This window comes from Phalacrocorax aristotelis, chromosome 27 (genome assembly GCF_949628215.1).
Source record: "Phalacrocorax aristotelis chromosome 27, bGulAri2.1, whole genome shotgun sequence".
Lineage (NCBI taxonomy): Eukaryota > Metazoa > Chordata > Aves > Suliformes > Phalacrocoracidae > Phalacrocorax > Phalacrocorax aristotelis.
The window spans coordinates 2,072,492-2,092,326 of NC_134302.1; positions in this window are offsets into that span (position 1 = coordinate 2,072,492).

Sequence of the window (19,835 nt, forward strand, 5' to 3'; positions counted from 1 at the left end):
AGTCCATATAAGGCTATATTGGTCCTGTCCATATAAGGCTATATTTTTCCAGTCCATATAAGGCTATATTTTTCCAGTCCATATAAGGCTATATTGGTCCCTGTCCATATAAGGCTATATTTTTCCAGTCCATATAAGGCCTATATTGGTCCTATCCATATAAGGCTATATTTTTCCAGTCCATTATAAGGCTATATTGGTCCTGTCCATATAAGGCTATATTTTTCCAGTCCATATAAGGCTATATTGGTCCTTTCCAAATAAGGCTATATTGGTCCTGTCCATATAAGGCTATATTTTTCCAGTCCATATAAGGCTATATTGGTCCTGTCCATATAAGGCTATATTTTTCCAGTCCATATAAGGCTATATGGTCCTGTCCATATAAGGCTATATTTTTCCAGTCCATATAAGGCTATATTGGTCCTGTCCATATAAGGCTATATTTTTCCAGTCCATATAAGGCTATATTTTTCCAGTCCATATAAGGCTATATTGGTCCTGTCCATATAAGGCTATATTTTTCCAGTCCATATAAGGCTATATTGGTCCTATCCATATAAGGCTATATTTTTCCAGTCCATATAAGGCTATATTGGTCCTGTCCATATAAGGCTATATTTTTCCAGTCCATATAAGGCCATATTGGTCCTTTCCATATGAGGCTATATTGGTCCTGTCCATATAAGGCTATAATTTTTCCAGTCCATATAAGGCTATATTGGTCCTGTCCATATAAGGCTATATTTTTCCAGTCCATATAAGGCTATATTGGTCCTGTCCATATAAGGCTGTATTTTTCCAGTCCATATAAGGCTATATTGGTCCTGTCCATATAAGGCTATATTTTTCCAGTCCATATAAGGCTATATTGGTCCTATCCATATAAGGCTATATTTTTCCAGTCCATATAAGGCTATATTGGTCCTGTCCATATAAGGCTATATTTTTCCAGTCCATATAAGGCTATATTGGTCCTGTCCATATAAGGCTATATTTTTCCAGTCCATATAAGGCTATATTTTTCCAGTCCATATAAGGCTATATTGGTCCTGTCCATATAAGGCTATATTTTTCCAGTCCATATAAGGCTATATTGGTCCTTTCCATATAAGGCTATATTGGTCCTGTCCATATAAGGCTATATTTTTCCAGTCCATATAAGGCTATATTGGTCCTGTCCATATAAGGCTATATTTTTCCAGTCCATATAAGGCTATATTGGTCCTGTCCATATAAGGCTATATTTTTCCAGTCCATATAAGGCTATATTGGTCCTGTCCATATAAGGCTATATTTTTCCAGTCCATATAAGGCTATATTGGTCCTATCCATATAAGGCTATATTTTTCCAGTCCATATAAGGCTATATTTTTCCAGTCCCATATAAGGCTATATTGGTCCTGTCCATATAAGGCTATATTTTTCCAGTCCATATAAGGCTATATTGGTCCTGTCCATATAAGGCTATATTTTTCCAGTCCATATAAGGCTATATTGGTCCTGTCCATATAAGGCTATATTTTTCCAGTCCATATAAGGCTATATTGGTCCTGTCCATATAAGGCTATATTTTTCCAGTCCATATAAGGCTATATTGGTCCTGTCCATATAAGGCTATATTTTTCCAGTCCATATAAGGCTATATTGGTCCTGTCCATATAAGGCTATATTTTTCCAGTTCATATAAGGCTATATTGGTCCTGTCCATATAAGGCTATATTGGTCCTGTCCATATAAGGCTATATTTTTCCCAGTCCATATAAGGCTATATTGGTCCTGTCCATATAAGGCTATATTTTTCCAGTCCATATAAGGCTATATTGGTCCTTTCCATATAAGGCTATATTTTTCCAGTCCATATAAGGCTATATTGGTCCTGTCCATATAAGGCTATAGTTTTCCAGTCCATATAAGGCTATATTTTTCCAGTCCATATAAGGCTATATTGGTCCTTTCCATATAAGGCTATATTTTTCCAGTCCATATAAGGCTATATTGGTCCTATCCATATAAGGCTATATTTTTCCAGTCCATATAAGGCTATATTGGTCCTGTCCATATAAGGCTATATTTTTCCCAGTCCATATAAGGCTATATTGGTCCTGTCCATATAAGGCTATATTTTTCCAGTCCATATAAGGCTATATTGGTCCTATCCATATAAGGCTATATTTTTCCAGTCCATATAAGGCTATATTGGTCCTTTCCATATAAGGCTATATTTTTCCAGTCCATATAAGGCTATATTGGTCCTGTCCATATAAGGCTATATTGGTCCTGTCCATATAAGGCTATATTTTTCCAGTCCATATAAGGCTATATTGGTCCTGTCCATATAAGGCTATATTTTTCCAGTCCATATAAGGCTATATTGGTCCTGTCCATATAAGGCTATATTTTTCCAGTCCATATAAGGCTATATTGGTCCTGTCCATATAAGGCTATATTTTTCCAGTCCATATAAGGCTATATTGGTCCTGTCCATATAAGGCTATATTTTTCCAGTCCATATAAGGCTATATTTTTGCAGTCCATATAAGGCTATATTGGTCCTTTCCATATAAGGCTATATTTTTCCAGTCCATATAAGGCTATATTGGTCCTATCCATATAAGGCTATATTTTTCCAGTCCATATAAGGCTATATTGGTCCTGTCCATATAAGGCTATATTTTTCCAGTCCATATAAGGCTATATTGGTCCTGTCCATATAAGGCTATATTTTTCCAGTCCATATAAGGCTATATTGGTCCTATCCATATAAGGCTATATTTTTCCAGTCCATATAAGGCTATATTGGTCCTTTCCATATAAGGCTATATTTTTCCAGTCCATATAAGGCTATATTGGTCCTGTCCATATAAGGCTATATTTTTCCAGTCCATATAAGGCTATATTGGTCCTGTCCATATAAGGCTATATTTTTCCAGTCCATATAAGGCTATATTGGTCCGGTCCATATAAGGCTATATTTTTCCAGTCCATATAAGGCTATATTGGTCCTTTCCATATAAGGCTATATTGGTCCTGTCCATATAAGGCTATATTTTTCCAGTCCATATAAGGCTATATTGGTCCTGTCCATATAAGGCTATATTTTTCCAGTCCATATAAGGCTATATTGGTCCTGTCCATATAAGGCTATATTTTTCCAGTCCATATAAGGCTATATTGGTCCTGTCCATATAAGGCTATATTTTTCCAGTCCATATAAGGCTATATTGGTCCTGTCCATATAAGGCTATATTTTTCCAGTCCATATAAGGCTATATTGGTCCTGTCCATATAAGGCTATATTTTTCCAGTCCATATAAGGCTATATTGGTCCTTTCCATATAAGGCTATATTGGTCCTGTCCATATAAGGCTATATTTTTCCAGTCCATATAAGGCTATATTGGTCCTGTCCATATAAGGCTATATTTTTCCAGTCCATATAAGGCTATATTGGTCCTGTCCATATAAGGCTATATTTTTCCAGTCCATATAAGGCTATATTGGTCCTGTCCATATAAGGCTATATTTTTCCAGTCCATATAAGGCTATATTGGTCCTGTCCATATAAGGCTATATTTTTCCAGTCCATATAAGGCTATATTTTTGCAGTCCATATAAGGCTATATTGGTCCTTTCCATATAAGGCTATATTTTTCCAGTCCATATAAGGCTATATTGGTCCTATCCATATAAGGCTATATTTTTCCAGTCCATATAAGGCTATATTGGTCCTGTCCATATAAGGCTATATTGGTCCTTTCCATATAAGGCTATATTGGTCCTGTCCATATAAGGCTATATTTTTCCAGTCCATATAAGGCTATATTGGTCCTGTCCATATAAGGCTATATTTTTCCAGTCCATATAAGGCTATATTGGTCCTTTCCATATGAGGCTATATTGGTCCTGTCCATATAAGGCTATATTTTTCCAGTCCATATAAGGCTATATTGGTCCTGTCCATATAAGGCTATATTTTTCCAGTCCATATAAGGCTATATTGGTCCTGTCCATATAAGGCTGTATTTTTCCAGTCCATATAAGGCTATATTGGTCCTGTCCATATAAGGCTATATTTTTCCAGTCCATATAAGGCTATATTGGTCCTTTCCATATAAGGCTATATTGGTCCTGTCCATATAAGGCTATATTTTTCCAGTCCATATAAGGCTATATTGGTCCTGTCCATATAAGGCTATATTTTTCCAGTCCATATAAGGCTATATTGGTCCTGTCCATATAAGGCTATATTTTTCCAGTCCATATAAGGCTATATTGGTCCTGTCCATATAAGGCTATATTTTTCCAGTCCATATAAGGCTATATTGGTCCTGTCCATATAAGGCTATATTTTTCCAGTCCATATAAGGCTATATTGGTCCTGTCCATATAAGGCTATATTTTTCCAGTCCATATAAGGCTATATTGGTCCTGTCCATATAAGGCTATATTTTTCCAGTCCATATAAGGCTATATTGGTCCTGTCCATATAAGGCTATATTTTTCCAGTTCATATAAGGCTATATTGGTCCTGTCCATATAAGGCTATATTGGTCCTGTCCATATAAGGCTATATTTTTCCAGTCCATATAAGGCTATATTGGTCCTGTCCATATAAGGCTATATTTTTCCAGTCCATATAAGGCTATATTGGTCCTGTCCATATAAGACTATATTTTTCCAGTCCATATAAGGCTATATTGGTCCTGTCCATATAAGGCTATATTTTTCCAGTCCATATAAGGCTATATTGGTCCTGTCCATATAAGGCTATATTTTTCCAGTCCATATAAGGCTATATTGGTCCTTTCCATGTAAGGCTATATTGGTCCTGTCCATATAAGGCTATATTTTTCCAGTCCATATAAGGGCTATATTGGTCCTGTCCATATAAGGCTATATTTTTCCAGTCCATATAAGGCTATATTGGTCCTGTCCATATAAGGCTATATTTTTCCAGTCCATATAAGGCTATATTTTTCCAGTCCATATAAGGCTATATTGGTCCTGTCCATATAAGGCTATATTTTTCCAGTCCATATAAGGCTATATTGGTCCTGTCCATATAAGGCTATATTTTTCCAGTCCATATAAGGCTATATTGGTCCTGTCCATATAAGGCTATAGTTTTCCAGTCCATATAAGGCTATATTTTTCCAGTCCATATAAGGCTATATTGGTCCTTTCCATATAAGGCTATATTTTTCCAGTCCATATAAGGCTATATTGGTCCTATCCATATAAGGCTATATTTTTCCAGTCCATATAAGGCTATATTGGTCCTGTCCATATAAGGCTATATTTTTCCAGTCCATATAAGGCTATATTGGTCCTGTCCATATAAGGCTATATTTTTCCAGTCCATATAAGGCTATATTGGTCCTATCCATATAAGGCTATATTTTTCCAGTCCATATAAGGCTATATTGGTCCTTTCCATATAAGGCTTATATTTTTCCAGTCCATATAAGGCTATATTGGTCCTGTCCATATAAGGCTATATTTTTCCAGTCCATATAAGGCTATATTTTTCCAGTCCATATAAGGCTATATTGGTCCTGTCCATATAAGGCTATATTTTTCCAGTCCATATAAGGCTATATTGGTCCTATCCATATAAGGCTATATTTTTCCAGTCCATATAAGGCTATATTGGTCCTTTCCATATAAGGCTATATTGGTCCTGTCCATATAAGGCTATATTTTTCCAGTCCATATAAGGCTATATTGGTCCTGTCCATATAAGGCTATATTTTTTCCAGTCCATATAAGGCTATATTGGTCCTGTCCATATAAGGCTATATTTTTCCAGTCCATATAAGGCTATATTTTTGCAGTCCATATAAGGCTATATTGGTCCTTTCCATATAAGGCTATATTTTTCCAGTCCATATAAGGCTATGTTGGTCCTATCCATATAAGGCTATATTTTTCCAGTCCATATAAGGCTATATTGGTCCTGTCCATATAAGGCTATATTTTTCCAGTCCATATAAGGCTATATTGGTCCTGTCCATATAAGGCTATATTTTTCCAGTCCATATAAGGCTATATTGGTCCTATCCATATAAGGCTATATTTTTCCAGTCCATATAAGGCTATATTGGTCCTTTCCATATAAGGCTATATTTTTCCAGTCCATATAAGGCTATATTGGTCCTGTCCATATAAGGCTATATTTTTCCAGTCCATATAAGGCTATATTTTTCCAGTCCATATAAGGCTATATTGGTCCTGTCCATATAAGGCTATATTTTTCCAGTCCATATAAGGCTATATTGGTCCTGTCCATATAAGGCTATATTTTTCCAGTCCATATAAGGCTATATTGGTCCTTTCCATATAAGGCTATATTGGTCCTGTCCATATAAGGCTATATTTTTCCAGTCCATATAAGGCTATATTGGTCCTGTCCATATAAGGCTATATTTTTCCAGTCCATATAAGGCTATATTGGTCCTGTCCATATAAGGCTATATTTTTCCAGTCCATATAAGGCTATATTGGTCCTGTCCATATAAGGCTATATTTTTCCAGTCCATATAAGGCTATATTGGTCCTGTCCATATAAGGCTATATTTTTCCAGTCCATATGAAGGCTATATTGGTCCTGTCCATATAAGGCTATATTTTTCCAGTCCATATAAGGCTATATTGGTCCTTTCCATATAAGGCTATATTGGTCCTGTCCATATAAGGCTATATTTTTCCAGTCCATATAAGGCTATATTGGTCCTGTCCATATAAGGCTATATTTTTCCAGTCCATATAAGGCTATATTGGTCCTGTCCATATAAGGCTATATTTTTCCAGTCCATATAAGGCTATATTGGTCCTGTCCATATAAGGCTATATTTTTCCAGTCCATATAAGGCTATATTGGTCCTGTCCATATAAGGCTATATTTTTCCAGTCCATATAAGGCTATATTTTTGCAGTCCATATAAGGCTATATTGGTCCTTTCCATATAAGGCTATATTTTTCCAGTCCATATAAGGCTATATTGGTCCTATCCATATAAGGCTATATTTTTCCAGTCCATATAAGGCTATATTGGTCCTGTCCATATAAGGCTATATTGGTCCTTTCCATATGAAGGCTATATTGGTCCTGTCCATATAAGGCTATATTTTTCCAGTCCATATAAGGCTATATTGGTCCTGTCCATATAAGGCTATATTTTTCCAGTCCATATAAGGCTATATTGGTCCTTTCCATATAAGGCTATATTTTTCCAGTCCATATAAGGCTATATTGGTCCTGTCCATATAAGGCTATATTTTTCCAGTCCATATAAGGCTATATTTGTCCAGTCCATATAAGGCTATATTGGTCCTGTCCATATAAGGCTATATTTTCCAGTCCATATAAGGCTATATTGGTCCTGTCCATATAAGGCTATATTTTTCCAGTCCATATAAGGCTATATTGGTCCTGTCCATATAAGGCTATATTTTTCCAGTCCATATAAGGCTATATTGGTCCTGTCCATATAAGGCTATATTTTTCCAGTCCATATAAGGCTATATTGGTCCTGTCCATATAAGGCTATATTGGTCCAGTCATATAAGGCTATATTTTTCCAGTCCATATAAGGCTATATTGGTCCTGTCCATATAAGGCTATATTTTTCCAGTCCATATAAGGCTATATTGGTCCTGTCCATATAAGGCTATATTTTTCCAGTCCATATAAGGCTATATTGGTCCTGTCCATATAAGGCTATATTTTTCCAGTCCATATAAGGCTATATTGGTCCTGTCCATATAAGGCTATATTTTTCCAGTCCATATAAGGCTATATTGGTCCTTTCCAAATAAGGCTATATTGGTCCTGTCCATATAAGGCTATATTTTTCCAGTCCATATAAGGCTATATTGGTCCTGTCCATATAAGGCTATATTTTTCCAGTCCATATAAGGCTATATTTTTCCAGTCCATATAGGCTATATTGGTCCTGTCCATATAAGGCTATATTTTTCCAGTCCATATAAGGCTATATTGGTCCTATCCATATAAGGCTATATTTTTCCAGTCCATATAAGGCTATATTGGTCCTGTCCATATAAGGCTATATTTTTCCAGTCCATATAAGGCTATATTGGTCCTGTCCATATAAGGCTATATTTTTGCCAGTCCATATAAGGCTATATTGGTCCTTTCCATATAAGGCTATATTGGTCTGTCCATATAAGGCTATATTTTTCCAGTCCATATAAGGCTATATTGGTCCTGTCCATATAAGGCTATATTTTTCCAGTCCATATAAGGCTATATTGGTCCTGTCCATATAAGGCTATATTTTTCCAGTCCATATAAGGCTATATTGGTCCTGTCCATATAAGGCTATATTTTTCCAGTCCATATAAGGCTATATTGGTCCTTTCCATATAAGGCTATATTTTTCCAGTCCATATAAGGCTATATTGGTCCTGTCCATATAAGGCTATATTTTTCCAGTCCATATAAGGCTATATTTTTCCAGTCCATATAAGGCTATATTGGTCCTGTCCATATAAGGCTATATTTTTCCAGTCCATATAAGGCTATATTGGTCCTGTCCATATAAGGCTATATTTTTCCAGTCCATATAAGGCTATATTGGTCCTGTCCATATAAGGCTATATTTTTCCAGTCCATATAAGGCTATATTGGCCCTGTCCATATAAGGCTATATTTTTCCACTCCATATAAGGCTATATTTTTCCTTTCCATATAAGGCTATATTGGTCCTGTCCATATAAGGCTATATTTTCCCAGTCCATATAAGGCTATATTGGTCCTGTCCATATAAGGCTATATTTTTCCAGTCCATATAAGGCTATATTGGTCCTGTCCATATAAGGCTATATTTTTCCAGTCCATATAAGGCTATATTGGTCCTGTCCATATAAGGCTATATTTTTCCAGTCCATATAAGGCTATATTGGTCCTGTCCATATAAGGCTATATTTTTCCAGTCCATATAAGGCTATATTTTTCCAGTCCATATAAGGCTATATTGGTCCTTTCCATATAAGGCTATATTTTTCCAGTCCATATAAGGCTATATTGGTCCTATCCATATAAGGCTATATTTTTCCAGTCCATATAAGGCTATATTGGTCCTGTCCATATAAGGCTATATTTTTCCAGTCCATATAAGGCTATATTGGTCCTGTCCATATAAGGCTATATTTTTCCAGTCCATATAAGGCTATATTGGTCCTGTCCATATAAGGCTATATTTTTCCAGTCCATATAAGGCTATATTGGTCCTTTCCATATAAGGCTATATTTTTCCAGTCCATATAAGGCTATATTGGTCCTGTCCATATAAGGCTATATTTTTCCAGTCCATATAAGGCTATATTTTTCCAGTCCATATAAGGCTATATTGGTCCTGTCCATATAAGGCTATATTTTTCCAGTCCATATAAGGCTATATTGGTCCTATCCATATAAGGCTATATTTTTCCAGTCCATATAAGGCTATATTGGTCCTGTCCATATAAGGCTATATTTTTCCAGTCCATATAAGGCTATATTGGTCCTGTCCATATAAGGCTATATTTTTCCAGTCCATATAAGGCTATATTGGTCCTTTCCATATAAGGCTATATTGGTCCTGTCCATATAAGGCTATATTTTTCCAGTCCATATAAGGCTATATTGGTCCTGTCCATATAAGGCTATATTTTTCCAGTCCATATAAGGCTATATTTTTCCGCTCCATATAAGGCTATATTTTTCCAGTCCATATAAGGCTATATTGGTCCTGTCCATATAAGGCTATATTTTTCCAGTCCATATAAGGCTATATTGGTCCTGTCCATATAAGGCTATATTTTTCCAGTCCATATAAGGCTATATTTTTCCAGTCCATATAAGGCTATATTGGTCCTGTCCATATAAGGCTATATTTTTCCAGTCCATATAAGGCTATATTGGTCCTATCCATATAAGGCTATATTTTTCCAGTCCATATAAGGCTATATTGGTCCTGTCCATATAAGGCTATATTTTTCCAGTCCATATAAGGCTATATTGGTCCTTTCCATATAAGGCTATATTGGTCCTGTCCATATAAGGCTATATTTTTCCAGTCCATATAAGGCTATATTGGTCCTGTCCATATAAGGCTATATTTTTCCAGTCCATATAAGGCTATATTGGTCCTGTCCATATAAGGCTATATTTTTCCGGTCCATATAAGGCTATATTGGTCCTGTCCATATAAGGCTATATTTTTCCAGTCCATATAAGGCTATATTGGTCCTATCCATATAAGGCTATATTTTTCCAGTCCATATAAGGCTATATTGGTCCTTTCCATATAAGGCTATATTTTTCCAGTCCATATAAGGCTATATTGGTCCTGTCCATATAAGGCTATATTTTTCCAGTCCATATAAGGCTATATTTTTCCAGTCCATATAAGGCTATATTGGTCCTGTCCATATAAGGCTATATTTTTGCAGTCCATATAAGGCTATATTGGTCCTGTCCATATAAGGCTATATTTTTCCAGTCCATATAAGGCTATATTGGTCCTGTCCATATAAGGCTATATTTTTCCAGTCCATATAAGTCTATATTGGTCCTGTCCATATAAGGCTATATTTTTCCAGTCCATATAAGGCTATATTGGTCCTGTCCATATAAGGCTATATTTTTCCAGTCCATATAAGGCTATATTAGTCCTGTCCATATAAGGCTATATTTTTCCAGTCCATATAAGGCTATATTGGTCCTGTCCATATAAGGCTATATTTTTCCAGTCCATATAAGGCTATATTGGTCCTATCCATATAAGGCTATATTTTTCCAGTCCATATAAGGCTATATTGGTCCTGTCCATATAAGGCTATATTTTTGCAGTCCATATAAGGCTATATTGGTCCTGTCCATATAAGGCTATATTTTTCCAGTCCATATAAGGCTATATTTTTCCAGTCCATATAAGGCTATATTGGTCCTGTCCATATAAGGCTATATTTTTCCAGTCCATATAAGGCTATATTGGTCCTGTCCATATAAGGCTATATTTTTCCAGTCCATATAAGGCTATATTGGTCCTGTCCATATAAGGCTATATTTTTCCAGTCCATATAAGGCTATATTGGTCCTGTCCATATAAGGCTATATTTTTCCAGTCCATATAAGGCTATATTGGTCCTGTCCATATAAGGCTATATTTTTCCAGTCCATATAAGGCTATATTGGTCCTATCCATATAAGGCTATATTTTTCCAGTCCATATAAGGCTATATTGGTCCTGTCCATATAAGGCTATATTTTTCCAGTCCATATAAGGCTATATTTTTCCAGTCCATATAAGGCTATATTAGTCCTGTCCATATAAGGCTATATTTTTCCAGTCCATATAAGGCTATATTGGTCCTATCCATATAAGGCTATATTTTTCCAGTCCATATAAGGCTATGTTGGTCCGGTCCATATAAGGCTATATTTTTCCAGTCCATATAAGGCTTTATTGGTCCTGTCCATATAAGGCTATATTTTTCCAGTCCATATAAGGCTATATTGGTCCTGTCCATATAAGGCTATATTTTTCCAGTCCATGTAAGGCTATATTGGTCCTGTCCATATAAGGCTATATTTTTCCAGTCCATATAAGGCTATATTGGTCCTTTCCATATAAGGCTATATTGGTCCTGTCCATATAAGGCTATATTTTTCCAGTCCATATAAGGCTATATTGGTCCTGTCCATATAAGGCTATATTTTTCCAGTCCATATAAGGCTATATTGGTCCTGTCCATATAAGGCTATATTTTTCCAGTCCATATAAGGCTATATTGGTCCTGTCCATATAAGGCTATATTTTTCCAGTCCATATAAGGCTATATTGGTCCTGTCCATATAAGGCTATATTTTTCCAGTCCATATAAGGCTATATTGGTCCTGTCCATATAAGGCTATATTTTTCCAGTCCATATAAGGCTATATTGGTCCTGTCCATATAAGGCTATATTTTTCCAGTCCATATAAGGCTATATTGGTCCTGTCCATATAAGGCTATATTTTTCCAGTCCATATAAGGCTATATTGGTCCTTTCCATATAAGGCTATATTGGTCCTGTCCATATAAGGCTATATTTTTCCAGTCCATATAAGGCTATATTGGTCCTGTCCATATAAGGCTATATTTTTCCAGTCCATATAAGGCTATATTGGTCCTGTCCATATAAGGCTATATTTTTGCAGTCCATATAAGGCTATATTGGTCCTGTCCATATAAGGCTATATTTTTCCAGTCCATATAAGGCTATATTGGTCCTATCCATATAAGGCTATATTTTTCTTGTCCATATAAGGCTATATTGGTCCTTTCCATATAAGGCTATATTTTTCCAGTCCATATAAGGCTATATTGGTCCTGTCCATATAAGGCTATATTTTTCCAGTCCATATAAGGCTATATTTTTCCAGTCCATATAAGGCTATATTGGTCCTGTCCATATAAGGCTATATTTTTCCAGTCCATGTAAGGCTATATTGGTCCTGTCCATATAAGGCTATATTTTTCCAGTCCATATAAGGCTATATTGGTCCTGTCCATATAAGGCTATATTTTTCCAGTCCATATAAGTCTATATTGGTCCTGTCCATATAAGGCTATATTTTTCCAGTCCATATAAGGCTATATTGGTCCTGTCCATATAAGGCTATATTTTTCCAGTCCATATAAGGCTATATTGGTCCTGTCCATATAAGGCTATATTTTTCCAGTCCATATAAGGCTATATTTTTCCAGTCCATATAAGGCTATATTGGTCCTGTCCATATAAGGCTATATTTTTCCAGTCCATATAAGGCTATATTGGTCCTGTCCATATAAGGCTATATTTTTCCAGTCCATATAAGTCTATATTGGTCCTGTCCATATAAGGCTATATTTTTCCAGTCCATATAAGGCTATATTGGTCCTGTCCATATAAGGCTATATTTTTCCAGTCCATATAAGGCTATATTAGTCCTGTCCATATAAGGCTATATTTTTCCAGTCCATATAAGGCTATATTGGTCCTTTCCATATAAGGCTATATTTGTCCTGTCCATATAAGGCTATATTTTTCCAGTCCATATAAGGCTATATTGGTCCTGTCCATATAAGGCTATATTTTTCCAGTCCATATAAGGCTATATTGGTCCTGTCCATATAAGGCTATATTTTTCCAGTCCATATAAGGCTATATTGGTCCTGTCCATATAAGGCTATATTTTTCCAGTCCATATAAGGCTATATTGGTCCTATCCATATAAGGCTATATTTTTCCAGTCCATATAAGGCTATATTGGTCCTGTCCATATAAGGCTATATTTTTGCAGTCCATATAAGGCTATATTGGTCCTGTCCATGTAAGGCTATATTTTTCCAGTCCATATAAGGCTATATTTTTCCAGTCCATATAAGGCTATTTTGGTCCTGTCCATATAAGGCTATATTTTTCCAGTCCATATAAGGCTATATTGGTCCTGTCCATATAAGGCTATATTTTTCCAGTCCATATAAGGCTATATTGGTCCTGTCCATATAAGGCTATATTTTTCCAGTCCATATAAGGCTATATTGGTCCTGTCCATATAAGGCTATATTTTTCCAGTCCATATAAGGCTATATTGGTCCTGTCCATATAAGGCTATATTTTTCCAGTCCATATAAGGCTATATTGGTCCTATCCATATAAGGCTATATTTTTCCAGTCCATATAAGGCTATATTGGTCCTGTCCATATAAGGCTATATTTTTCCAGTCCATATAAGGCTATATTTTTCCAGTCCATATAAGGCTATATTAGTCCTGTCCATATAAGGCTATATTTTTCCAGTCCATATAAGGCTATATTGGTCCTATCCATATAAGGCTATATTTTTCCAGTCCATATAAGGCTATATTGGTCCTGTCCATATAAGGCTATATTGGTCCTGTCCATATAAGGCTATATTGGTCCTTTCCATATAAGGCTATATTTTTCCAGTCCATATAAGGCTATATTGGTCCTGTCCATATAAGGCTATATTTTTCCAGTCCATATAAGGCTATATTGGTCCTATCCATATAAGGCTATATTTTTCTTGTCCATATAAGGCTATATTGGTCCTTTCCATATAAGGCTATATTTTTCCAGTCCATATAAGGCTATATTGGTCCTGTCCATATAAGGCTATATTTTTCCAGTCCATATAAGGCTATATTTTTCCAGTCCATATAAGGCTATATTGGTCCTGTCCATATAAGGCTATATTTTTCCAGTCCATGTAAGGCTATATTGGTCCTGTCCATATAAGGCTATATTTTTCCAGTCCATATAAGGCTATATTGGTCCTGTCCATATAAGGCTATATTTTTCCAGTCCATATAAGTCTATATTGGTCCTGTCCATATAAGGCTATATTTTTCCAGTCCATATAAGGCTATATTGGTCCTGTCCATATAAGGCTATATTTTTCCAGTCCATATAAGGCTATATTAGTCCTGTCCATATAAGGCTATATTTTTCCAGTCCATATAAGGCTATATTGGTCCTGTCCATATAAGGCTATATTTTTCCAGTCCATATAAGTCTATATTGGTCCTGTCCATATAAGGCTATATTTTTCCAGTCCATATAAGGCTATATTGGTCCTGTCCATATAAGGCTATATTTTTCCGGTCCATATAAGGCTATATTGGTCCTGTCCATGTAAGGCTATATTTTTCCAGTCCATATAAGGCTATATTTTTCCAGTCCATATAAGGCTATATTGGTCCTGTCCATATAAGGCTATATTTTTCCAGTCCATATAAGGCTATATTGGTCCTGTCCATATAAGGCTATATTTTTCCAGTCCATATAAGGCTATATTGGTCCTGTCCATATAAGGCTATATTTTTCCAGTCCATATAAGGCTATATTGGTCCTGTCCATATAAGGCTATATTTTTCCAGTCCATATAAGGCTATATTGGTCCTGTCCATATAAGGCTATATTTTTCCAGTCCATATAAGGCTATATTGGTCCTATCCATATAAGGCTATATTTTTCCAGTCCATATAAGGCTATATTGGTCCTGTCCATATAAGGCTATATTTTTCCAGTCCATATAAGGCTATATTTTTCCAGTCCATATAAGGCTATATTAGTCCTGTCCATATAAGGCTATATTTTTCCAGTCCATATAAGGCTATATTGGTCCTATCCATATAAGGCTATATTTTTCCAGTCCATATAAGGCTATATTGGTCCTGTCCATATAAGGCTATATTTTTCCAGTCCATATAAGGCTATATTGGTCCTTTCCATATAAGGCTATATTGGTCCTGTCCATATAAGGCTATATTTTTCCAGTCCATATAAGGCTATATTGGTCCTGTCCATATAAGGCTATATTTTTGCAGTCCATATAAGGCTATATTGGTCCTGTCCATATAAGGCTATATTTTTCCAGTCCATATAAGGCTATATTGGTCCTGTCCATATAAGGCTATATTTTTCCAGTCCATATAAGGCTATATTGGTCCTGTCCATATAAGGCTATATTTTTCCGGTCCATATAAGGCTATATTGGTCCGGTCCATATAAGGCTATATTTTTCCAGTCCTTGTAAGGCTATATTATTCGGGTCCATATAAGGCTATATTGGTCCTGTCCATATAAGGCTATATTTTTGCAGTCCATATAAGTCTATATTGGTCCGGTCCATATAAGGCTATATTTTTCCAGTCCATGTAAGGCTATATTATTCGGGTCCATATAAGGCTATGTTGGTCCGGTCCATATAAGGCTATATTTTTCCAGTCCATATAAGGCTATATTTTTGCAGTCCATATAAGTCTATATTGGTCCGGTCCATATAAGGCTATATTTTTCCAGTCCATATAAGGCTATATTTTTCCGGTCCATATAAGGCTATATTGGTCCTTTCTATATAAGGGTATATTGTTCCCGTCCATATAAGGCTATATTGGTCCGGTCCATATAAGGCTATATTTTTCCAGTCCATATAAGGCTATATTTTTCCAGTCCATATAAGGCTATGTTGGTCCGGTCCATATAAGGCTATATTGGTCCGGTCCATATAAGGCTATATTGGTCCTGTCCATATAAGGCTATGTTTTTCCGGTCCATAAAAGGGTATATTGGTCCGGTCCATATAAGGCTATATTTTTCGGGTCCATATAAGGCTATATTAGTCCGGTCCATATAAGGCTATACTGTTCCGGTCCATATAAGGCTATATTGGTCCGGTCCATATAAGGCTATATTTTTCAAGTCCATATAAGGCTATATTGGTCCTGTCCATATAAGGCTATATTTTTCCAGTCCATATAAGGCTATATTGGTCCGGTCCATATAAGGCTATATTTTTCCGGTCCATATAAGGCTATATTTTTCCAGTCCATATAAGGCTATATTGGTCCGGTCCATATAAGGCTATATTTTTCTGGTCAATATAAGTGTATATTGGTCCGGTCGATATAAGGCTATATTTTTCGGGTCAATATAAGGCTATATTGGTCCGGTCCATATAAGGCTATACTGTTCCGGTCCATATAAGGCTATATTGGTCTGGTCCATATAAGGCTATATTTCTCCGGTCCATATAAGGCTATATTTCTCCGGTCCATATAAGGCTATATTTTTCCCGTCCATATAAGGCTATATTGGTCCTTTCCATATAAGGCTATATTTTTCCAGACCGTATAAGGCTATATTGGTCCTTTCTATATAAGGCTATATTTTTCCGGTCCATATAAGGCTATATTTTTCCAGTCCATATAAGGCTATATTTTTCCGGTCCATATAAGGCTATATTGGTCCGGTCCATATAAGGCTATATTTTTCCAGTCCATATAAGGCTATGTTGGTCCGGTCCATATAAGGCTACATTTTTCAAGTCCATATAAGGCTATATTGGTCCTGTCCATATAAGGCTGTATTTTTCCAGTCCATATAAGGCTATATTGGTCCGGTCCATATAAGACTGTACTGTTCCGGTCCATATAAGGCTATATTGGTCCGGTCCATATAAGGCTATATTTCTCCGTTCCATATAAGGCTATATTGGTCCGGTCCATATAAGGCTATATTTTTCCGGTCCATATAAGGCTATATTGGTCCGGTCCATATAAGGATATATTTTTGCAGTCCATATAAGGCTATATTGGTCCTTTCTATATAAGGCTATATTGGTCCGGTCCATATAAGGCTATATTTATCCGGTCCATATAAGGCTATATTTTTCCAGTCCATATAAGGCTATATTGGTCCGGTCCATATAAGGCTATATTTTTCAAGTCCATATAAGGCTATATTGGTCCGGTCCATATAAGGCTATATTTTTCCGGTCCATATAAGGCTATATTGGTCCTTTCCATATAAGGCAATATTTTTCCGTCCATATAAGGCTATATTTTTCCGGTCCATATAAGGCTATGTTGGTCTGGTCCATATAAGGCTATATTTTTCCGGTCCATATAAGGCTATATTGGTCCTTTCTATATAAGGCTATATTTTTCCGGTCCATATAAGGCTATAATGGTCCGGTCCATATAAGGCTATATTTTTCCGGTCCTTATAAGGCTATATTGGTCCTTTCCATATAAGGCTATATTTTTCGGGTCCGTATAAGGATATATTGGTCCGGTCCATATAAGGCTATATTTCTCCGGTCCATATAAGGCTATATTTCTCCGGTCCATATAAGGCTATATTGGTCCGGTCCATATAAGGCTATATTTTTCCGGTCCATATAAGGCTATATTGGTCCTTTCTATATAAGGCTATATTTTTCCAGTCCATATAAGGCTATATTGGTCCGGTCCATATAAGGCTATATTTTTCCAGTCCATATAAGGCTATATTTTTCCAGTCCATATAAGGCTATATTGGTCCGGTCCATATAAGGCTATATCTTTCCAGTCCATATAAGGCTATATTGGTCCGGTCCATATAAGGCTATATTTTTCAAGTCCATATAAGGCTATATTGGTCCTGTCCATATAAGGCTATATTTTTCCGGTCCATATAAGGCTATGTTGGTCTGGTCCATATAAGGCTATATTTTTCCGGTCCATATAAGGCTATATTGGTCCGGTCCATATAAGGCTATATTGGTCCGGTCCTTATAAGGCTATATTTTTAGGGTCCATATAAGGCTATATTGGTCCGGTCCATATAAGGCTATATTTTTCCGGTCCATATAAGGCTATATTTTTCATTTCCATATAAGGCTATATTGGTCCTGTCCATATAAGGCTATATTTTTCCGGTCCATATAAGGCTATATTGGTCCGGTCCATATAAGGCTATATTTTTCGAGTCCATATAAGGCTATATTGGTCCGGTCCATCTAAGGCTATATTTTTCTAGTCCATATAAGGCTATGTTGGTCCGGTCCATATAAGGCTATATTTTTCCCATCCATATAAGGCTATATTGGTCCGGTCCATATAAGGCTATATTTTTCGAGTCCATATAAGGCTATATTGGTCCGGTCCATATAAGGCTATATTTTTCGAGTCCATATAAGGCTATATTGGTCCTGTCCATATAAGGCTATATTTTTCCCGTCCATATAAGGCTATATTGGTCCGGTCCATATAAGGCTATATTTTTCCGGTCCATATAAGGCTATATTTTTCCGGTCCATATAAGGCTATATTGGTCCTTTCTATATAAGGCTATATTGGTCCGGTCCATATAAGGCTATATTTATCCGGTCCATATAAGGCTATATTTTTCCAGTCCATATAAGGCTATATTGGTCCGGTCCATATAAGGCTATATTTTTCAAGTCCATATAAGGCTATATTGGTCCGGTCCATATAAGGCTATATTTTTCCGGTCCATATAAGGCTATATTGGTCCTTTCCATATAAGGCAATATTTTTCCGTCCATATAAGGCTATATTTTTCCGGTCCATATAAGGCTATGTTGGTCTGGTCCATATAAGGCTATATTTTTCCGGTCCATATAAGGCTATATTGGTCCTTTCTATATAAGGCTATATTTTTCCGGTCCATATAAGGCTATAATGGTCCGGTCCATATAAGGCTATATTTTTCCGGTCCTTATAAGGCTATATTGGTCCTTTCCATATAAGGCTATATTTTTCGGGTCCGTATAAGGATATATTGGTCCGGTCCATATAAGGCTATATTTCTCCGGTCCATATAAGGCTATATTTCTCCGGTCCATATAAGGCTATATTGGTCCGGTCCATATAAGGCTATATTTTTCCGGTCCATATAAGGCTATATTGGTCCTTTCTATATAAGGCTATATTTTTCCAGTCCATATAAGGCTATATTGGTCCGGTCCATATAAGGCTATATTTTTCCAGTCCATATAAGGCTATATTTTTCCAGTCCATATAAGGCTATATTGGTCCGGTCCATATAAGGCTATATTGGTCCGGTCCATATAAGGCTATATCTTTCCAGTCCATATAAGGCTATATTGGTCCGGTCCATATAAGGCTATATTTTTCAAGTCCATATAAGGCTATATTGGTCCTGTCCATATAAGGCTATATTTTTCCGGTCCATATAAGGCTATGTTGGTCTGGTCCATATAAGGCTATATTTTTCCGGTCCATATAAGGCTATATTGGTCCGGTCCATATAAGGCTATATTGGTCCGGTCCTTATAAGGCTATATTTTTAGGGTCCATATAAGGCTATATTGGTCCGGTCCATATAAGGCTATATTTTTCCGGTCCATATAAGGCTATATTTTTCATTTCCATATAAGGCTATATTGGTCCTGTCCATATAAGGCTATATTTTTCCGGTCCATATAAGGCTATATTGGTCCGGTCCATATAAGGCTATATTTTTCGAGTC